Source organism: Bufo bufo, chromosome 9 (genome assembly GCF_905171765.1).
Source record: "Bufo bufo chromosome 9, aBufBuf1.1, whole genome shotgun sequence".
In the NCBI taxonomy this organism is placed as follows: Eukaryota; Metazoa; Chordata; class Amphibia; order Anura; family Bufonidae; genus Bufo; species Bufo bufo.
Genome location: NC_053397.1, coordinates 190070510 through 190087853, shown reverse-complemented (window position 1 = coordinate 190087853; position 17344 = coordinate 190070510). Strand labels below are relative to the sequence as shown.

General features: G+C 49.8%; 1 protein-coding gene across 6 annotated transcripts in view; it reads left to right on the top strand.

Annotated features, from left to right (window-relative positions):
• Window positions 1-255: 255 nt before the first annotated feature.
• The window catches only part of RALGPS2 (Ral GEF with PH domain and SH3 binding motif 2), a 158956-nt gene continuing 141867 nt past the window's right edge, over window positions 256-17344 (top strand). For all 6 annotated transcript variants that reach the window (XM_040406558.1, XM_040406564.1, XM_040406561.1 and 3 more), the window contains exon 1: window positions 256-386. The gene's annotated coding sequence lies outside the window, so the exon portion shown is untranslated. The remainder of the gene's footprint in view (window positions 387-17344) is intronic.

Sequence of the window (17344 nt, the reverse complement as noted above, 5' to 3'; positions counted from 1 at the left end):
ACTGTGGTTTTAAACTAAAGCCACGCCCTTCAGTCACGTAATCACACCCACTAGGGGGTGTTTCCTTTCTAACCACGCCTACACTGAAGGCGGGGCGTCGCCCTCCGTTGTCACTCGCACAACGATTTCCACACTCCCGACTCCTCCCTCCACCCGAGCCTTGTGTACTAGGCGGGGGCGCGCACGTCGCGTTTCCCCGCCCATTCTCTCTGTGAGCCCCGCCTCCTTCCCTAGCATCTATAGCCTAGGGAGGCGGGGGCGCGCACGGCGCTCTGCCGGCGTCTGAATGAGAGAGAGAAGAAGAAACGGACGGAGAACAACGGCCCGGAGCTCCGGGGAGCGTCGCTGATACGGGGAGGGGAGCTGGTTGCAACGGTTCTGTGCAGGTAACCGGCAAGCGGGGATTTACCGGAGGGGAGTGGCTGAGCAGCTGCTGCTGCTGGAGGCTGTGCGGTACCAGGAGCCGCTCCCACCGCTCTGTGCTGGGTCGTAGTGTGAACAGGGACAGGGATGCGTGGCTACAGTGTGACACATAGGGCCATGTCCTCGGCACGGCACTGGCTGGGGGACTACAAGTCTCAGCATGTCAGCCCTGGCCCCTGTCCTGACAGCTTTGGCAATGGTTCCCTGTCCAGTCCTGTCTAATGGGTGACTGGTCTCTGTTGTCACTGACACTAATGACTATAGCGCCCCCCTGACCAGTGAGGAGTGTCGCCGTATAGTCATGCGGTGTATATAGGGTCCCGCCATACGTCTTGTTGTAGGCAGTGTCCGAAAGGGGCAGAATGTAACTTCTGTAAAGTTTCTGTGGCTTTATAAAGTTGGAGCTCGTTATTGCTGTTGAGGTGAGAGCTGAGGGTCCCCGGCTGTAGGGGCCCCTGTAGAGTAACTGTGTGTGACGTATGTGGCGGTATGTCATACATGGTGTACCCCAGGACCCCGTTACCTGCTCCCAGTTGTATGATGTCCTATAGCCCACCGCCAGCCTTCTGTCAGTGTGGCCCTCTAGCTTTATGGAAGGGTGTATGTAAACACCCTGTACCGCCCGGGGGCGCCGAAACTCAAAGGACTGAATGTCATCATTATACAATGTAGGTTACATGTGTCATCACCTCCAGAACTGGATGATGTGAACGCGGTAATAGCAAACAACCTTCTTAGGGCAGTTGTCAGCCGCCTTATTAGTGCCCGGGCAGTTGTCGGCCGCCTTATTAGTGCCCGGGCAGTTGTCGGCCGCCTTATTAGTGCCCGGGCAGTTGTCGGCCGCCTTATTAGTGCCCGGGCAGTTGTCGGCCGCCTTATTAGTGCCCGGGCAGTTGTCGGCCGCCTTATTAGTGCCCGGGCAGTTGTCGGCCGCCTTATTAGTGCCCGGGCAGTTGTCGGCCGCCTTATTAGTGCCCGGGCAGTTGTCGGCCGCCTTATTAGTGCCCGGGCAGTTGTCGGCCGCCTTATTAGTGCCCGGGCAGTTGTCGGCCGCCTTATTAGTGCCCGGGCAGTTGTCGGCCGCCTTATTAGTGCCCGGGCAGTTGTCGGCCGCCTTATTAGTGCCCGGGCAGTTGTCGGCCGCCTTATTAGTGCCCGGGCAGTTGTCGGCCGCCTTATTAGTGCCCGGGCAGTTGTCGGCCGCCTTATTAGTGCCCGGGCAGTTGTCGGCCGCCTTATTAGTGCCCGGGCAGTTGTCGGCCGCCTTATTAGTGCCCGGGCAGTTGTCGGCCGCCTTATTAGTGCCCGGGCAGTTGTCGGCCGCCTTATTAGTGCCCGGGCAGTTGTCGGCCGCCTTATTAGTGCCCGGGCAGTTGTCGGCCGCCTTATTAGTGCCCGGGCAGTTGTCGGCCGCCTTATTAGTGCCCGGGCAGTTGTCGGCCGCCTTATTAGTGCCCGGGCAGTTGTCGGCCGCCTTATTAGTGCACGGGCAGTTGTCAGTCACAAGTCTGAAGAGTTGAACAACCTTCAGCAAGATAAATTGCCTCTCAAAGCAACAGCTGGACTGCTGCCTGAACTACAACTCCCACAATCCTCTTCTGTATTTAAAGGGACACTGATCAGTTTATGGCTACTTTCACACTCTTGTTTTGTGAGGATCCGTCATGGATCTGCAAAAACTGATCCCTTCCAATAATACAACTGCATGCATCTGTCAAGAACGGGTCCGGTTGTATTATCTGTAACACGGCCAAGACGGATCCGTCATGAACTCCATTGAAAGTCAATGGGAGACGGATCCGTTTTCTATTGTGCCAGAGAAAACGGATCCGTCCCCATTGACTTACATTGTGTGCCAGGACGGATCCGTTTGGCTCAGTTTCATCAAGCGGACAGCAATACGCTGCAGGCGGCCTCCAGAGCGGAATGGAGAATGATTGGAGGCAAACTGATGCATTCTGAGCGGATCCTTTTCCATTCAAAATGCATTAGGGCAAATCTGATCCGTTTTGGACCGCGTGTGAGATCCCTGAACGGATCTCACAAACGGAAAGCCAAACGCCGGTGTGACAGTAGCCTATCCTGTGCACATTTGCTCTGCAGTTGAATACAAACTATTAGTCCTTGTTATCATACATTTCAGGCAGAGGAGAGGCGGACTATAGAGATAAGGGGACAGGAAGTCCCCACGATGGCGGTGTTATCTCCGCTTCTTATACCCCCAAGGGACATTTCTACATGTCTGTCTCTAGATCACTGGCAGCTCTTCTTCTTAAATGCTGTAGACCAGGGGGTCAGCCGCTACAGCTCTCAGCATGCTCTATTCACTTCCATGCGAGTTCCAAGCACAGCCCAGCAAGTGTGACTGCTGGGAGTTGTAGTTTCACCACAGCTAGAGCGCTGGAGGGTGCTGATCCCTTCGGTAGACCAAGGGCTGAGTCACACGACCTCGCTGTGTCCGGGAAACGCAGGCCATGTGTCGGCTGCATCTCCTGGACCGAGCACAGCTCCCCTGACCTGAAGTGACTGCATCCTAGTGATTTATCAGGGAGTTCCTATCTGGTTGTGGGGCTATTGCACTGAGCTCACATCATCAGCCCTAATAATAATAATAATAATCATACAAACCTATATGACAGCAAGGTTCACCTGCTGCAGTATATCGCATGTGTGCGGTTTGTTGTGCCGCATGTCCGCCCGAGGCTTAGTCCCATTGTCATTCCGCTAATCCTTGGCTGTGCCATGCTGAATCTGCAGGAATAAATAGCACGCTTTGACGCTTCTTATTTCCGGGCTGGATTCGTTTCTGCAGCTCTGCCGAAAATCCGTAGTGGGTGGGGTTACAGACGCCGGGGCTCAGATTTACGAACGTGTCTGCGACTAGAATCTGTCACTTGACAAAGGAGCGCAGGGCTTTGCGCAAAGGGTGCATGACATCACCAGAAAGGAGCGTGGCCTAAGATGCATTGTTTTACATGAAAATTGCACCCCTTAAAGGTAAGGCTACATTAAGACGACCGTCAGTGTTTTGCGCTCCGCAAATTGAGGATCCGCAAAACAGACATTGGCCGTGTGCGTTCCGCATTTTGCGGACCGCCCTTGTCCAGCCCTGTGATAGAAAGACCTGTTCTTGTCCGCGGTTGCACACGGTGTGCTGTCCACATCTTTTGTGGCCACATTGAAATGAATGGGTCGGCACCCGTTCCGCAAAATTACGGAACGGATGCGGACCCTGAAATACGGTCGTCTGAATGCATCCTAAGGCTGTTATCACATCCCCCTTAGGCCTCTTGCACACGACTGTATGTATTTTGTGGTCCTCAAAAAAACGGTTCCGCAAAAAATACGGATGACATCCGTGTGCATTCCATATTTTACGGAACAGCCGGCCCCTAATAGAACAGTCCTATCTTTGTCTGTAATGCGGACAACAATAATAGGACATGTTCTATTTTTTTGCGGAAAGGAAATACGGAAATATGGAAACGTAATGCACACGGAGTACCTTCCGTTTTTTTGCGGACCCATTGAGATGAAAGGTTCCGTATAGGGCCCACAAAAACCCCAGAATGGAAACGGAATGAAAATATGTTCGTGTGCAAGAGGCCTTAAGATGTTCCGGCTGCCTTAGGCTACTTTCACACTAGCGTTCGGGTGTCCGCTCGTGCGCTCCGTTTGAAGGGGCTCACGAGCGGCCCCGAACGCATCTGTCTGGCCCCAATGCATTCTCAGTGGAGGCGGATCCACTGAGAATGCATCCGCCTGCCAGCGTTCAGCCTCCGCTCCGCTCAGTGAGCGGACACCTGAACGCTGCTTGCAGCGTTCGGGTGTCCGCCTGGCCGTGCGGAGGCGAGCGGATCCGTCCAGACTTACAATGTAAGTCAATGGGGACGGATCCCCTTGAAGATGACACTATATGGCTCAATCTTCAAGCGGATCCGTTCCCCATTGACTTTCAATGTAAAGTCTGAACGGATCCGCTCAGACAACTTTCACACTTAGAAAATTTTCTAAGTTTTAATGCAGACGCATCCGTTCTGAACGAATGCGAACGTCTGCATTATCGGAGCGGATCCGTCTGATGAAACATCAGACGGATCCGCTCCGAACGCTAGTGTGAAAGTAGCCTTATCTGGCACATACTCTGGTTCTTTACTGGGACACCCTGCTGGAAATGTTCACTGGAGACGTGAATGTGGCCTTAGGGCTCATGCACATGACCGTTGCCTGTTTTGTGGCCTGCAAATTACGGATCTGCAAAACACGGATAGCAGCCCTTTTGCGGAATGGTACGCCCCCAGCCCATAATAGAACAGTCCTATCCTTGTCTGTAATATGGACAAGAATATATTTTGCAGATGCCACGGAACGGACATCTTTGTGGCTCCATTGAAGTGAATGGGTCCATATCCGACCCACAAAAAAATGCGGAGCGGATGCTGGCAATTTTGTGTGCCTGAGCCCTTAGCCAACCAATATTTGGTATGGAGCTAGAGAAAAGCATCTATCCCTGCACCAGATTTAGCGCCCAACCTGAGCACCTGTGATAAATCCGGTGCTGGTCCGTCTAAGGTTATCTGCGCACATTGCGGATTACGCGCGTCTTTCTATGCGGGAAAAACCGCAGCATAATACCGTAGCAGCAAAGTGCATGAGATTAGATAAATGTCATTTACGCTTTGCACTTTTTTTTGTGTGGAAATGAACCTGTCGTTTTTGCGCGGATTTCACCAGATGCAATGCAGGGGTGAGATCTGGGCCAAAAACGTATCGGATCTGCAACAAAAACCACAAGTAAGGGTCCGTTCACACGTCCGTGGAATGGGTCCGCATCCGTTCTGCAATATCCGCAACGGGTGCGGACCCATTCATTCTCAATGGGGCAGGAATGGATGCGGAGAGCACACTATGTGCTCTCCGCATCCACATTTCTGGAGCGCGGCCCGAACTTCCGGTCCGCAGCCCCGGAAAAAAATAGAACATGTCCTATTATTGCCCACAATTGCGGACAAGAATAGGCAGTTCTATGGGGGGTGCCGGCCGGGTGTATTGCGGATCCGCAGTACACCACGGACGTGTGACTGGACCCTAACACCTGCAGTTTTTGGTGCGGGAACACACTGATTTTCTGTTTGTAATCTGCACCCGTGTGGCGGTATCCTAAGTCCACGCCACCTGTAGGATTAGTAAACCTGCCCCATGTGTGCTGGTTATGAAGCAATATCCAGCCGCGGCCGTGTAACGTGATACCAGGAGCCGTGCACTTGTCTCAGACAAAAACCTTCCGGCCTAGTAGTTTACATCCCGGGCCCATTGTGCTCTCCTTGTGATCCTTTGTGATCTTGCTGTCCGGCCCCATTGGGTTGCGGGAATGATCTCGTACGCACTGCTGACGTTTTATCATGGGCTTTATTTGTTTGATGTCCGTGTCATATCCGTTTTGGAACAGATATGAAAGGCTGAGAAAATAGATTTTGGAAGCTGGCGGGGCACGCCCATGTATGTTCAGTTGTGTGCGCACTTTTGGATGGCAGCCCGCATCATTTTGTTTCGTATCCCAGGTGGCGGGTGGGATGACTACTACTCTCATGATTTGCGGTACTTGGCCTCTGGTCCTGTGTAAAGTTGCCAGTGCTGTAAAAGGGTTCTCCTATGTTTCACGGATCATTAGGAAGAGATGCTTTCAAAATTATTTTTCAGCTGTGCAGTGTCGGTGAAACACGGACAACAATAAAACGGACACACGACCAACACACGGATCCATCACGGATATCTTCATGGAGGCATCCCTGACCACCCTTTCACGAATTTAAGCACGGAAGCGTGAATGAGGCTTTAGGGCAGGCATGGCCAACCGGAGGCTCTCCAGCTGTTGTAAAACTACAACTGAGGCACGGATCGACTGCACTGCGGAGTGCTTCCGATGGTTTTCAGTCATTGCCTCTGCAACGCAAAAAAGTACTGCTTGCACTACTTTTTTGCAGTGCGGGTCGCGGACCCCATTCAAGTGAATGGATCCACGTCCGCAGACGGCGGGCAGGCGGTTGGTGCCTGTCTGTGGGGCACAGCTGGCACATGGTTGTGTGCATGAGGCCTAAGGGCGCACGACTCGGTATTTGCCTATAGAAATAAATTGCAGGTGACTTTACCGCTATGGTCAGATTTTTGTATTGCGCAATTGTACCTTTTTTTTTTTTCCCACTTGCCGTTTCAGCATCATCCTGCACGCGCTGCCTTGGTGCCGTAGCATACATTGCCGTTTATTATAGCGTATCCAACTGTCCAGAAAGTCGCACAACGAGGCGCTGCGACTTTTCTGGACTTGTTTTCCAAAAAATGTTTGCATCATTTTTGCTCCAGTTCTGAAAAGAGGGTGGGAAAGTGGCTGCAGCTAGCTTGTCGAACTGATCAAAGCCACGTGTATCTACTGCCACTTTTTTAAAAAGCCTCAAAAACTGTTGCGCTCGGACTCCTGCTAGGGCGCCTTCACGCGTTTTGGCATTTGTTTCCCAATTTTCCTCAACTGAAAATCCACTCCGTTCACTTGCATGGCGCAGCAAGCAGATGGATTTCTGCAAGTCCCGTTCCGGTGAATGAAACGGACACCGTTGGGGGTGAGACATGGGCCTCTTTCACACGAACGCGTGCGCTCCGTGGCCGTATTGCGGACCGCATTTGCGGATCCGCCATACACGGGCACCGTTCCGTGGGCATTCCGCCTCACGGATGCGGACCCATTCACTTGAATGGGTTCGCAAATCCGGAGATGCGGAACGGAAGCACGGAACCGAACCCTACGGAAGCACTGTGGGGGGGTTTCTTCCCGTACTTCCGTTCTGCAAAAAGATAGGATATGCCCTATCTTTTTGTGGAACGGGCGGATCGCGGACCTATTAAAGTGAATGGATCCGCTGCGGCTGCCCCACGGTTGGTGTTTGTGCTTTGCGGCCCGCATCACGGCCATGGGGCGCACACGTTCGTGTGCAGGAGGCCATATAAGGGATCTGGCACTGCTGTATTTTTATGGTTTTGCAGAAAAACAGAAGCCACCAACACAGATGTGAACAGAACCTAAAAGGCCGTGTGGTAATCCTGTCCTGCGAGTTGTGCCCCCTGACGGTGGTTCGTGGTCTATTTCGGAATACGCTGCGGTCTAGTTCCGTGCGCTGCCTGGAGTTGATAGCTCCTTATCTCAGGGAGCGCTGACCCTTTTTTCTTTCTTTCACCCAGTCGCCACTTTATCTCCTTTGTCCTTATGCTCCGTCTCTTTTTGTTAATGCCTGTTAATTATCCGCCGAGCGGTGTCAGTGGCATGCGTGTCTATTTAGCAGCAGGGGGTTTCAGGCCGACGTAATCTTGAGGGACGCGCTCCGTAGGAGGCAGCACCTGTTCCCAGGCATTTTTCGGCACTTAGTTGCACTGACAGTGACCATTTGTCAGGAACATTACAGTTGGGGAAGCCTTCTGTCCTCGCAGATGTGTCCGTGTGGTGTCTGCTTACCCTGACTAGACACTACGGCCACAGATGGTCTTGAGTCATCTGGGACCCTAAGATTAGGCCTGGTAAATAGACGGTGGCCTTAGACGGCATTATTTTAATCCCGGCAGCGTTGGCCTTTGGCCTAAGTTTACAATTTTCAAGGTTTCAGCTAAATTGCCCTTTTGCCTTTTATGTTCCACGATGCCTCACTCACCAGATGACACCTCGCCGGTCGCAGAAGATGGATATTTCTAGATCTACGTTTGTCAGGATGGAAAGTTCATGTACTGCTTTGTACAGCGTCCTCTGCAAAATTCCTTTAATCTGGCATCCACTAGTCCAGACCTTATTTCCTGGTCCCACACAGACCGGCCCTTGATGGCCCCTGCGCTGACGGAGGAACTGCTTAATTTATGATGGGGTGCGGGCCTGGTCGTAAATGAGTCGCACATCCGGCAGTCTGTGCGCGCCTGGAATGAAAGCTACGTTAGTCGTCCTTCCTCCCCTTTCACGCCTGTTTCCAGGTATAAGTAATAATAAATTTGCCCAGGTCGACGGCTCCCGACCCTGCCACTCCCAAGTGACAAAGACGGCACAAGAACTCCCATACGACAATATTTTGTTGCATAGGCGTTTAAAAAGTAGAAAAAATGGTGTAGTGAGGTTAGTGCATGCCTCCACTGAGAGGAGATGTTTATAGATGTCAATCAAGTCAGTGGGTCCGCGATCTACAATAAACGGCAAAAGATAAGACATGTCCTATCTTTGGCTGCGCGGAGGCATGGACCCAAAAGCCAAAGGCTTCCAATCTATGCCGCCGCTCTGCACCACTCAGTATCTTACGGATTGCGACCCATTCAAGTCCGCATCCGTGATACAGAATTCGCACGGCCGGTGCTTGTATATTGCAGATCCAGCGTTTGGGGTCCGCAATACGGGCACAGACTGCTTAGAGGCTCATGCACATTTTTTTTGAGTTGGATGGAGACCCGTTCATTTCGATAGGGCTGCAAAGATGCAGACAGCACACCGCGTGTTGTCCGCATCAGTATGTCCGCTCCGCGGTCCCACAAATAAAAAACAGAACGTTTTACGAATAAGGATCGGACAGTCGGTATCCGTGTTTTGCTGATCCACAATTTGAGGACTGCAAATGCGGCAACTCCGGTGTGCACGAGCCTGAGGCTTACTCTCGCACACGGGTGCCGCTCCATTCAGATGTCCATAATGCATTGCAGATCCGCCATACACCCCCCATAGAAATGCCTATTCTTGTCCGCAATTGCGGACAAGAATAGGACATGCTCTATTTTCTTGCGAAGCTGCGGACCAGAAGATCCGGGGCTGCACTCTGGAAATGCTGGTGCGGAGAGCACACTGTGTGCTGTCCGCATCCATTCCTGCCCCATAGAGAATGAATAGGTCCGCACCCGTTCCGGATAACTATGCGGTCCCATTCTACGGACGTCTTAATGGAGCCTTACAGACATAAAATCCACACACTGAGGCAACAACTGGTTCACCCCAAAGCCTAAACACAAGAGTCCAGTGCAATGAGGGATGCTCAGAACTGGCTCAGCATAGAAGAGCCAAAACCTCTGGTCAAGATTCAGCCGTGTACTTACATCTGAAAGAAACGGGTCACACCTTTGAAGACAGTCAAGTACGTGTTTTGGATAAGGAGGCTGATTGGTACAAACGAGGTGTGAAGGAGGCCATCTACGTAAAAATGGAGAAGCCAAGCTTGAATAGAGGCGCGGGGGGGGGGGGGAGACTATTGTCTGCCACATACAATGCTGTCTTGACGCCTTTTTCTGGGAGGTCATTATCACCTACTGACTCCAATTAGGATAATGGAATCAACACCTCTGACCCCATGCTGGGTATAATGACCTCTGACCCCATGCTGGGTATAATGACCTCTGACCCCATGCTGGGTATAATGACCTCTGACCCCATGCTGGGTATAATGACCTCTGACCCCATGCTGGGTATAATGACCTCTGACCCCATGCTGGGTATAATGACCTCTGACCCCATGCTGGGTATAATGACCTCTGACCCCATGCTGGGTATAATGACCTCTGACCCCATGCTGGGTATAATGACCTCTGACCCCATGCTGGGTATAATGACCTCTGACCCCCTGCTGGGTATAATGACCTCTGACCCCCTGCTGGGTATAATGACCTCTGACCCCCTGCTGGGTATAATGACCTCTGACCCCATGCTGGGTATAATGACCTCTGACCCCATGCTGGGTATAATTACCAGATGTTTCAGTTACATATTTATTCCCAGAGAATTCTTGTACAGTCACTCAGAATTGAGAAAGCTCGTTGGAAGAACGAGTGAAATGTTTTCAAGAAATCTACAGTACGTCCAGTTGCCTTGATTTATTCTTTACAGATAAAATCCACATAGATTTCTGTGCATTTCCGCCTAAAAAAACGCATGATATTGCATGAGGAATGTGATCACCTGAGCACAGGGCCGTTATTAGGAATGAGCGTTCATACAAATGTAATTTCCCAATAATTGGCCAATTCCTCGGCCGGTGTAAAATCCAAACCTGTATATTTTTGGTTTTCTCATAAAGATTAACCCTTACAGCATAGACTCACGTGATCATCTGTTAACAGCAATAGAAGCCGTTGCAGGTAAATATAGCATTGCGCCTTAACCACAGACCGCAAATCGCAGATCCCCAAAACACGGATACCGGACATGTGTGTCGCTCCCCATTCTAAAAATACTGTCTGCAAAATTGACAAGAATGGGACATGTTCTACTTTTTTTTGCGGCCGCACGCATGACATCCGTATGCTGTACTCATTTTTTGTGGCCCCATAGCAATGAATCGGTCTGCATGCAAATCGTAACAAAATGCAGATTGGACGCGGACAGAAAATACGGAGGTGAAGCCTTCCATGGCATCCATTAGGTGGACGGCTCTCTATATAGTGTATGGGCAGGTCAGGTTCACCATTGCTTATAATGAGCCTCTCTTTGTTCCGGTTCGTATTGGGGTTTCCCAGTTGAAGTCAATCCCTTGAAATATTTTTTATTTATTTTTGATAAGTTTGATAATCCAGTGTGTCTCGTGTCTCGCACCTTTAAGGCCTTGTCCACATTTCCGTGTAGTAACACGTCCATGAAAAAAATCGTATGTGTGTCATCTGTGAAGTATCTGTGGTTGGTCCGTGTGTCCGTTTTTATCTTCCGTGTGTCATCTGTAATTCACTGACGTTGCTCAGCTGAAAACGAATTTCCAAAGAATCTCCTAGTAGTCGTCAGTGAAAAACGGACGCACCATGGATGCCATCCGTGTTGTCTGTGATTTTCACAGACCCATAGTCTTCAATGGGCGAGCTTGGTCTGCATCACGGATCAAAGTAGTGAATGTCTCGGGGTCAGTAAAAAAAATACTGAAATGTGAACAGACACATTTAAATCAATGGGTATATGTGCTGTCCGCAGAAAATGCGCACACGTCAGCGGAAAACGGAAATGTGGACGAGGCCTAATACTTTAATGACCCTATACTGATTACATCTGAGTGGAAAGCTGCACCTGCGTATCTCTTCTAGGTAAAGGGGTATTCCATAGGATAGGGGATAACTATTAGATCGGTGGGGGTCCTACTGCTGCCCCCTATACCCCCCTGCAGCCCACCTGAAAAGAACGGAGCGAACGATTGGGCATGCATGCAGATGCTCCATTCATTTCTATGGGAAGCGCTGTACTCGGCTACCTCCAGAACTCCCATAGAAATGAATGGAGCAGCCATGCACATGTGCGACCGGCCACTTCATGGATAGGGGATAACTTCTAATAACGGAATACCCCTTTAAGCTATCTGCTGCTCACTTTTTCCTTCCTTGGCTGCGTTCATACAGGGGTGTAAATGGGGGATAAAAGAACTGCAGCACTAAACGGCTCATACACGTAGGTCGTGACGGCCGCACCTAGCAGTCTCCTTGTCGGTCCAGGTTTAGGATCGGAGTGTACTGAAACCCAAGGGTGCCTCGACATACTTGCATTTGTGTTTTTTATGGCGTTTTTTTTTATCAGGGCATGTCACTAGTCTCAGCTGGACAAGATCAGTGATCGGACCGGCTCACAATTACATCCATAAGTGGAACTGTAAAGTAACTGGACTTGGTTTCGGTAATGATTACCTTGATACTTTACAAGTTGTACTGGTAGATGCCTATAGGTAGTTGTAATGGGATGACCATTGCCGCCCTGCTCTGTAATTTTGCTTGTGCCGAGCCTCAGGGTGCAGCATTATGAAGACGAGACGCTGGAGGCTCGGACAATGCAGGAGATTACTGGAGCCCCCCAGGGAATGGTCTAAGAGACTGTTCACACAAGTAGAAGCCTACTTTCACATCTGCGCTTTCCCTTTGCATTTTGCGGAACGGAATTGCCGGTGTCTGTGTTTTGCGGATCAGTGGATCCACAAAACGCATACGGATATGTGAATAGACCCTAAGTCAATGGGGACGGGTCAGTTTTCTCACACAATAGAAACCGGATCCGTCCTCCATTGACTTTCAGTGGTGTTCCTGACTGATCCTTCTTGGGTATTTTAAAGATAATATAACGGATGCAGACGGTTGTATTATCAGTAACGGAAGTATTTTTTTTTTTTTGCGGATCGAATTCGGACCCGTTCACTTTAATGGGGCCACAAAAGATGCAGACAGTATTTTGCAGAACGCACATGGCCAGTATCCGTGTTTTGCGGATCCGCAAAACAGACACGGTCGTGTGCACAAGGCCTTTACTTGCACGTGTCAAGATGCGACTGTGGATTTAACTGATCCCAACGCACAGCATCATAATGATTCAAATCCTTGAAGGCCGTCTACCTAAACAGGGCGCTACGGTTGTATAGAAATGAATGCGTGCACCTCCTGACCTGTTCAGAACATGTTACCGCCTGCGTGTGATTGCCTTCTTACTCACCTATCATTAGGAGCATTACTTGCGCCATTGTGCGCTGTACTTTGAACTTTTGCTGTAAAACGTATTTTTCCCATGGTTTATCCTGGAAATAAGAATGTTTTATTATCCATATTGTTCAGATATTGCCAAATTTAAAGACCAGATACTCGCTAGATTTCCAAAGGGTTGAGGTATTGGTGCGTGCACAGCGCCACACGTGGGGAGATTTATCAAGATCGGCGCTTTCTGCACCGGTCTTGATATCCCCTGCTCCTCAGGAGGATGCACCTAATTTAAGAAGAGGCGCAGGCCTCATCATTAATAAAACGCATCCCCCGGCAGTCCCGTGCGCCCTATACAGAAATCTGCCGTAGCTCAGAGCCGCCGTAGATGTCTGCTTTCCTTTGCGTCAGAAACTGGTGTAAATGAAGGTAACGTTTGTCTCGGCTGTTGGTTTCACCTCTTTCGCGCCCTCGCCATGGGCCCATCTAGGAAAGTAGTGAGGGCAACGTAAAAAAACGCACGGCTTGCGACTTTTCAAAGCCACTTTAGTGGCACAAGGGAGATGATCAATCTCCCCCGTGGAGTTACCCACCAGTAGGTGCTCCGAGGATGATACCTGCAGTCGTGCGATTGCCCCGTGCCTCAATTCGTGTCTTGTGGAGCTGTGATTATTACACCTCCGAGGCACCCACATGTTCAATAGGAGCCCAGAGAGAGTCCATAGGTTAGGGTCATTTATCAAACTGGTGTAGTTGCCCATAGCAACCAATCAGATTCCTCCTTTCATTTTCCAGAGGAGCTGTCCAAAATGAAAGATGGCATCTGGTTGCTATGGGCAACTAAGCCAGTCTGTAGGCATCCACTATCCCCAGAACATCCTCTGAGCTCACAATCTAGGGTGTCTTCTCTCCTGTCTTTGTACATATCGAGCCAGGCCTAGTGTGTTCGCGGTTTAAGCTAGGTCTACATGGCGATATGTGTCGCGCAACATAGGGTACAACTACACGGCGACATGTTACAGAAAAGTCGTGTGACAATTTATGTAATTCTAGTCAACGGTGTCACACTGCGAGGCGACAGTCTCACAGAAATCCAATGGATGGATCTATTGCGACTGTCGCGTTGCAGTCGCAGCGCGATACCATTGACTATAGTTATAAACAATTTTGCGCGACTGTACTGCGATAAGAAGGTGCGAGACATATTTCGCCGTGTAGCCCTAGCCTTCCAATTTGCACTCTGTATTATGGGATGTACGCTTTGTACAATTATATACACAATACTCACGCAGATGTTTGTAAAAAAAAATCACGGGTTTGCAAAACCTCTTTAATAACAAACGGCTTACCGGGGTAGAAAAATGTCAAAAGAAGGAATGCTCACCTTACTAATCCCCGGAGGCTCCCGCGCCAGCGCTTCCCCGGTAATCCGCCGGACTCTGTTCACTGAGCTGTACAATCGTATGGTGTGACCACTGCGGTCACCGTGTCAAACCACTGACCAAACAAGGAGAATAGAACATCCATGCTGTCGGTGGTTTTTCACGGACCCATAGACTTCAGCGGTCGTGTTAGGCCCATATCACGGACCAGAGTGGTGCGCGTCTCCGTGATCTGCAGCTAATCAGTCGTATATGAACCTGGCGTTGGTGTAAAGCTTAGTTCACACTTCACATTTAAAAAAGTCATTAACAGGTTTGTCCGAGATAATTAAAAATCTCAGACAAGCCCCCAAATGGTGTAAATTAAAAAAATGCTTATTCTGTGCCGCTGGTCCGAGTCTCCTGCCACTGCTTATTTACAGACTGCAGCATGTGACCGCTGCAGCCAATCACTGTCTTCAATGGTATACCACTGAGGGCAGCGATTGGCTGCAGAAATCACATGCTGCAGTCTGTAAATAAGCAGTGGCAGGAGAAATGGGCCAGCAGCACGGAGAAAGAGGTAACATCATTTTTTATTCTGATCTCGGACAACCTGTTTCAAAAACGTCTCAAAAGGTACCCTCCATTTTTTTTTTTTTTTTTTTTTGGTGCATTCTTGCAATTGAGGTTCATGAGTGGGGAAAAATAGCCTTAAAAACCTGTACTTTAAAAATGTGCTATTTAAAAAAAGGGAGTAAAAAGGAACGTTCCCTTTCAACACACATAAAACACATCAAAAATGGACGGTATGAAGCGAGACCCCCGGCTATAACCGCTGATGCGTATTGTCCTCTTATTACGGGGATGACTGGGGTAGTAGTGCTTTCTGCTGCTTCCTAATATCTGATTTCCACTAAAATAGAATATGTCGAGCGATGTTGTTGTAGTAGCTTCATGGTGGCCGTGAGCCAGGACGAGTGCAGGCTGGAGGTTTACTCTGGGTAGTCGCAGCCTCGCGGGGCGTGCGCTCGGCTCCGACTCTGCTGATGAAAGTCGAGAAAAGTTGAAAGACAAGTGGCTGCCCATGGCCGGGGTAGTTTTTGGCAGCTGTGGTTCTCATGACGGCTGCTTTCACTGCGAAATCCAGGTTTATTTTTGGCACTTTCCCAGTATGCGGATTAGGAGGCTTTGTCTTCATTTTATTGCGGTTTTAGGCCTCATGCACACGACCATTGTGTGTTTTGTGGTCCGCAAAACGCAGAAGACTTCCGTGTGCGTTCCGCAATTTGCGGATCGGCACGGCCAGCCATTGATATAACTGCCTATTGTCTGCAAGACAGACAAGAATAGGACAGGTTATAGTTTTTTTTTTTTGTGGACCACGGAACGGAGCAACAGATGCGGATAGCACACTGAGTGCTGTCGCATCTTTTGCGGCCCCATTGAAGGGAATGGGTCCGCATCCGAGCCGCAAAAACTGCGGCTCGGATGCGGACCAAAACAACGGCCGTGTGCATGAGGCCTTAGGCAGATAAGTGCTCTCCCTTCTCCCTGTTGTGTAGGTTCAATCTGGGCCCTATTCACACGACTGTCTGTATTGCTTTCTGTAAATCGTGGATCCGCAAAAATACAGATGCGATCCACGTGTCGCCCACATTATTTTTTTTTGTGTGGACTCATTGGGGGTCAATTACTTACAGAAATACTTCTAAATTAGTGCTCCTGTGAGTGCTACGCCCTTCTCCGTGCTCGCCAAGCACAGCGCCGTACATTGTATAGTGGCTGTGCTTGGTATCTCAGCTCGGCCTCATTCACTTCAAACAGGAGCGCGACTGCTTTCTCAAACAGCTGATTGGCGGGGGTCCCAGGTGTCGGACCCCAACAATCCTGAGGATAGGTCATCAGTATCAAAATCCCGGAAAACCCCTTAAAAGAATGGGAATATTGGCAGCTGCAATGTAAACCTTAGGGACAAGGAAAAGGTTACTTTTAAAGAGGACCCGTCCCCTCTCCTGACGTCTGTTTTAGGAACTACTTGCATCCTCCATGTAATGATTCTGGAGCGTCTATTCTTATGACTCTATGATGTGCCATTTCTTTATTATTCCTCCTAGAAGTTATACATTTAATTACTAGCAGTTTACAATAAAGGTCCAGCTGGGTGTTACCAATTAGGGGTGTGTCCCTGCAAAGTCTGACACTATCCAGTCAGTGCTGCCAGTGTCAGACTGTGCAGGGATGCACTTCCAACTGGTAACACCCATCTGAACCTTCATTGCCAACTGCTAGAAGTTCATTCCATCATTTTTAGCAGGAATAATAAAGGAATGGTAGATCATAGAGTTATAAGAACAGATGCTCCAGAACGGTTATTACATGGGGCATGCAGGACGGAAGGGGGGGGGGGGGGGGGGGGGGGGTTAGGTCAGTCAGCCGATTGGACAGGACCACCGATTAGAAAATGACTGCACTTCCTAGTCATGATGTCAGTTCCTTTGGTGGGATCACCCCTTTAAATTACAAGTAAGGCCTCATGCACATCACAGTATTTTGGGTCTGCATCCGACCTCGATCCGCTTTTTTTCCGTATCGCACACAACTTATTCACTTCTACGGGTCCGCAAAAACAACAGACCTGTCCGCATCCGTACGGCTACCCTGCAAATCATAGAACTCGTTGTATTCTTGTCCATTTTTTGCGGACAAGAATGACAGATTCTTTAATGGGGACTGAGAAAAGCGCAGCTTGCCTTGCATACGGGAGGTCTGCGGACCGCAAAACGTATACGGTTGCGCGTATAGAGGCTAAGTTGCATTTTTTAAAGCGGCTTTCTGATTCCCAAAACCAGTTTTAATTATGGCTGTGAAAGGCATTACCACAAAGGCCACTTCTTATTCACTGGCGCACCGCTCCAGCTCCGAGGGCCTCGCCCCCACTGCCTCCGGTTCTGGTGAATAGGCGGGTGACTTTTTTCCTTGGCGTGGTGTGAGCGGGCTTCTGTCTTTTCATCAAAATGTACACTAATGCCTCATGTAGCATAGGAGGCGGCGCACATGCGCCATCTAGTGCGGTTTATGCTAAAGTAGCAGGGATTGGAGCAAAGCATAGCCACTGGATGGGC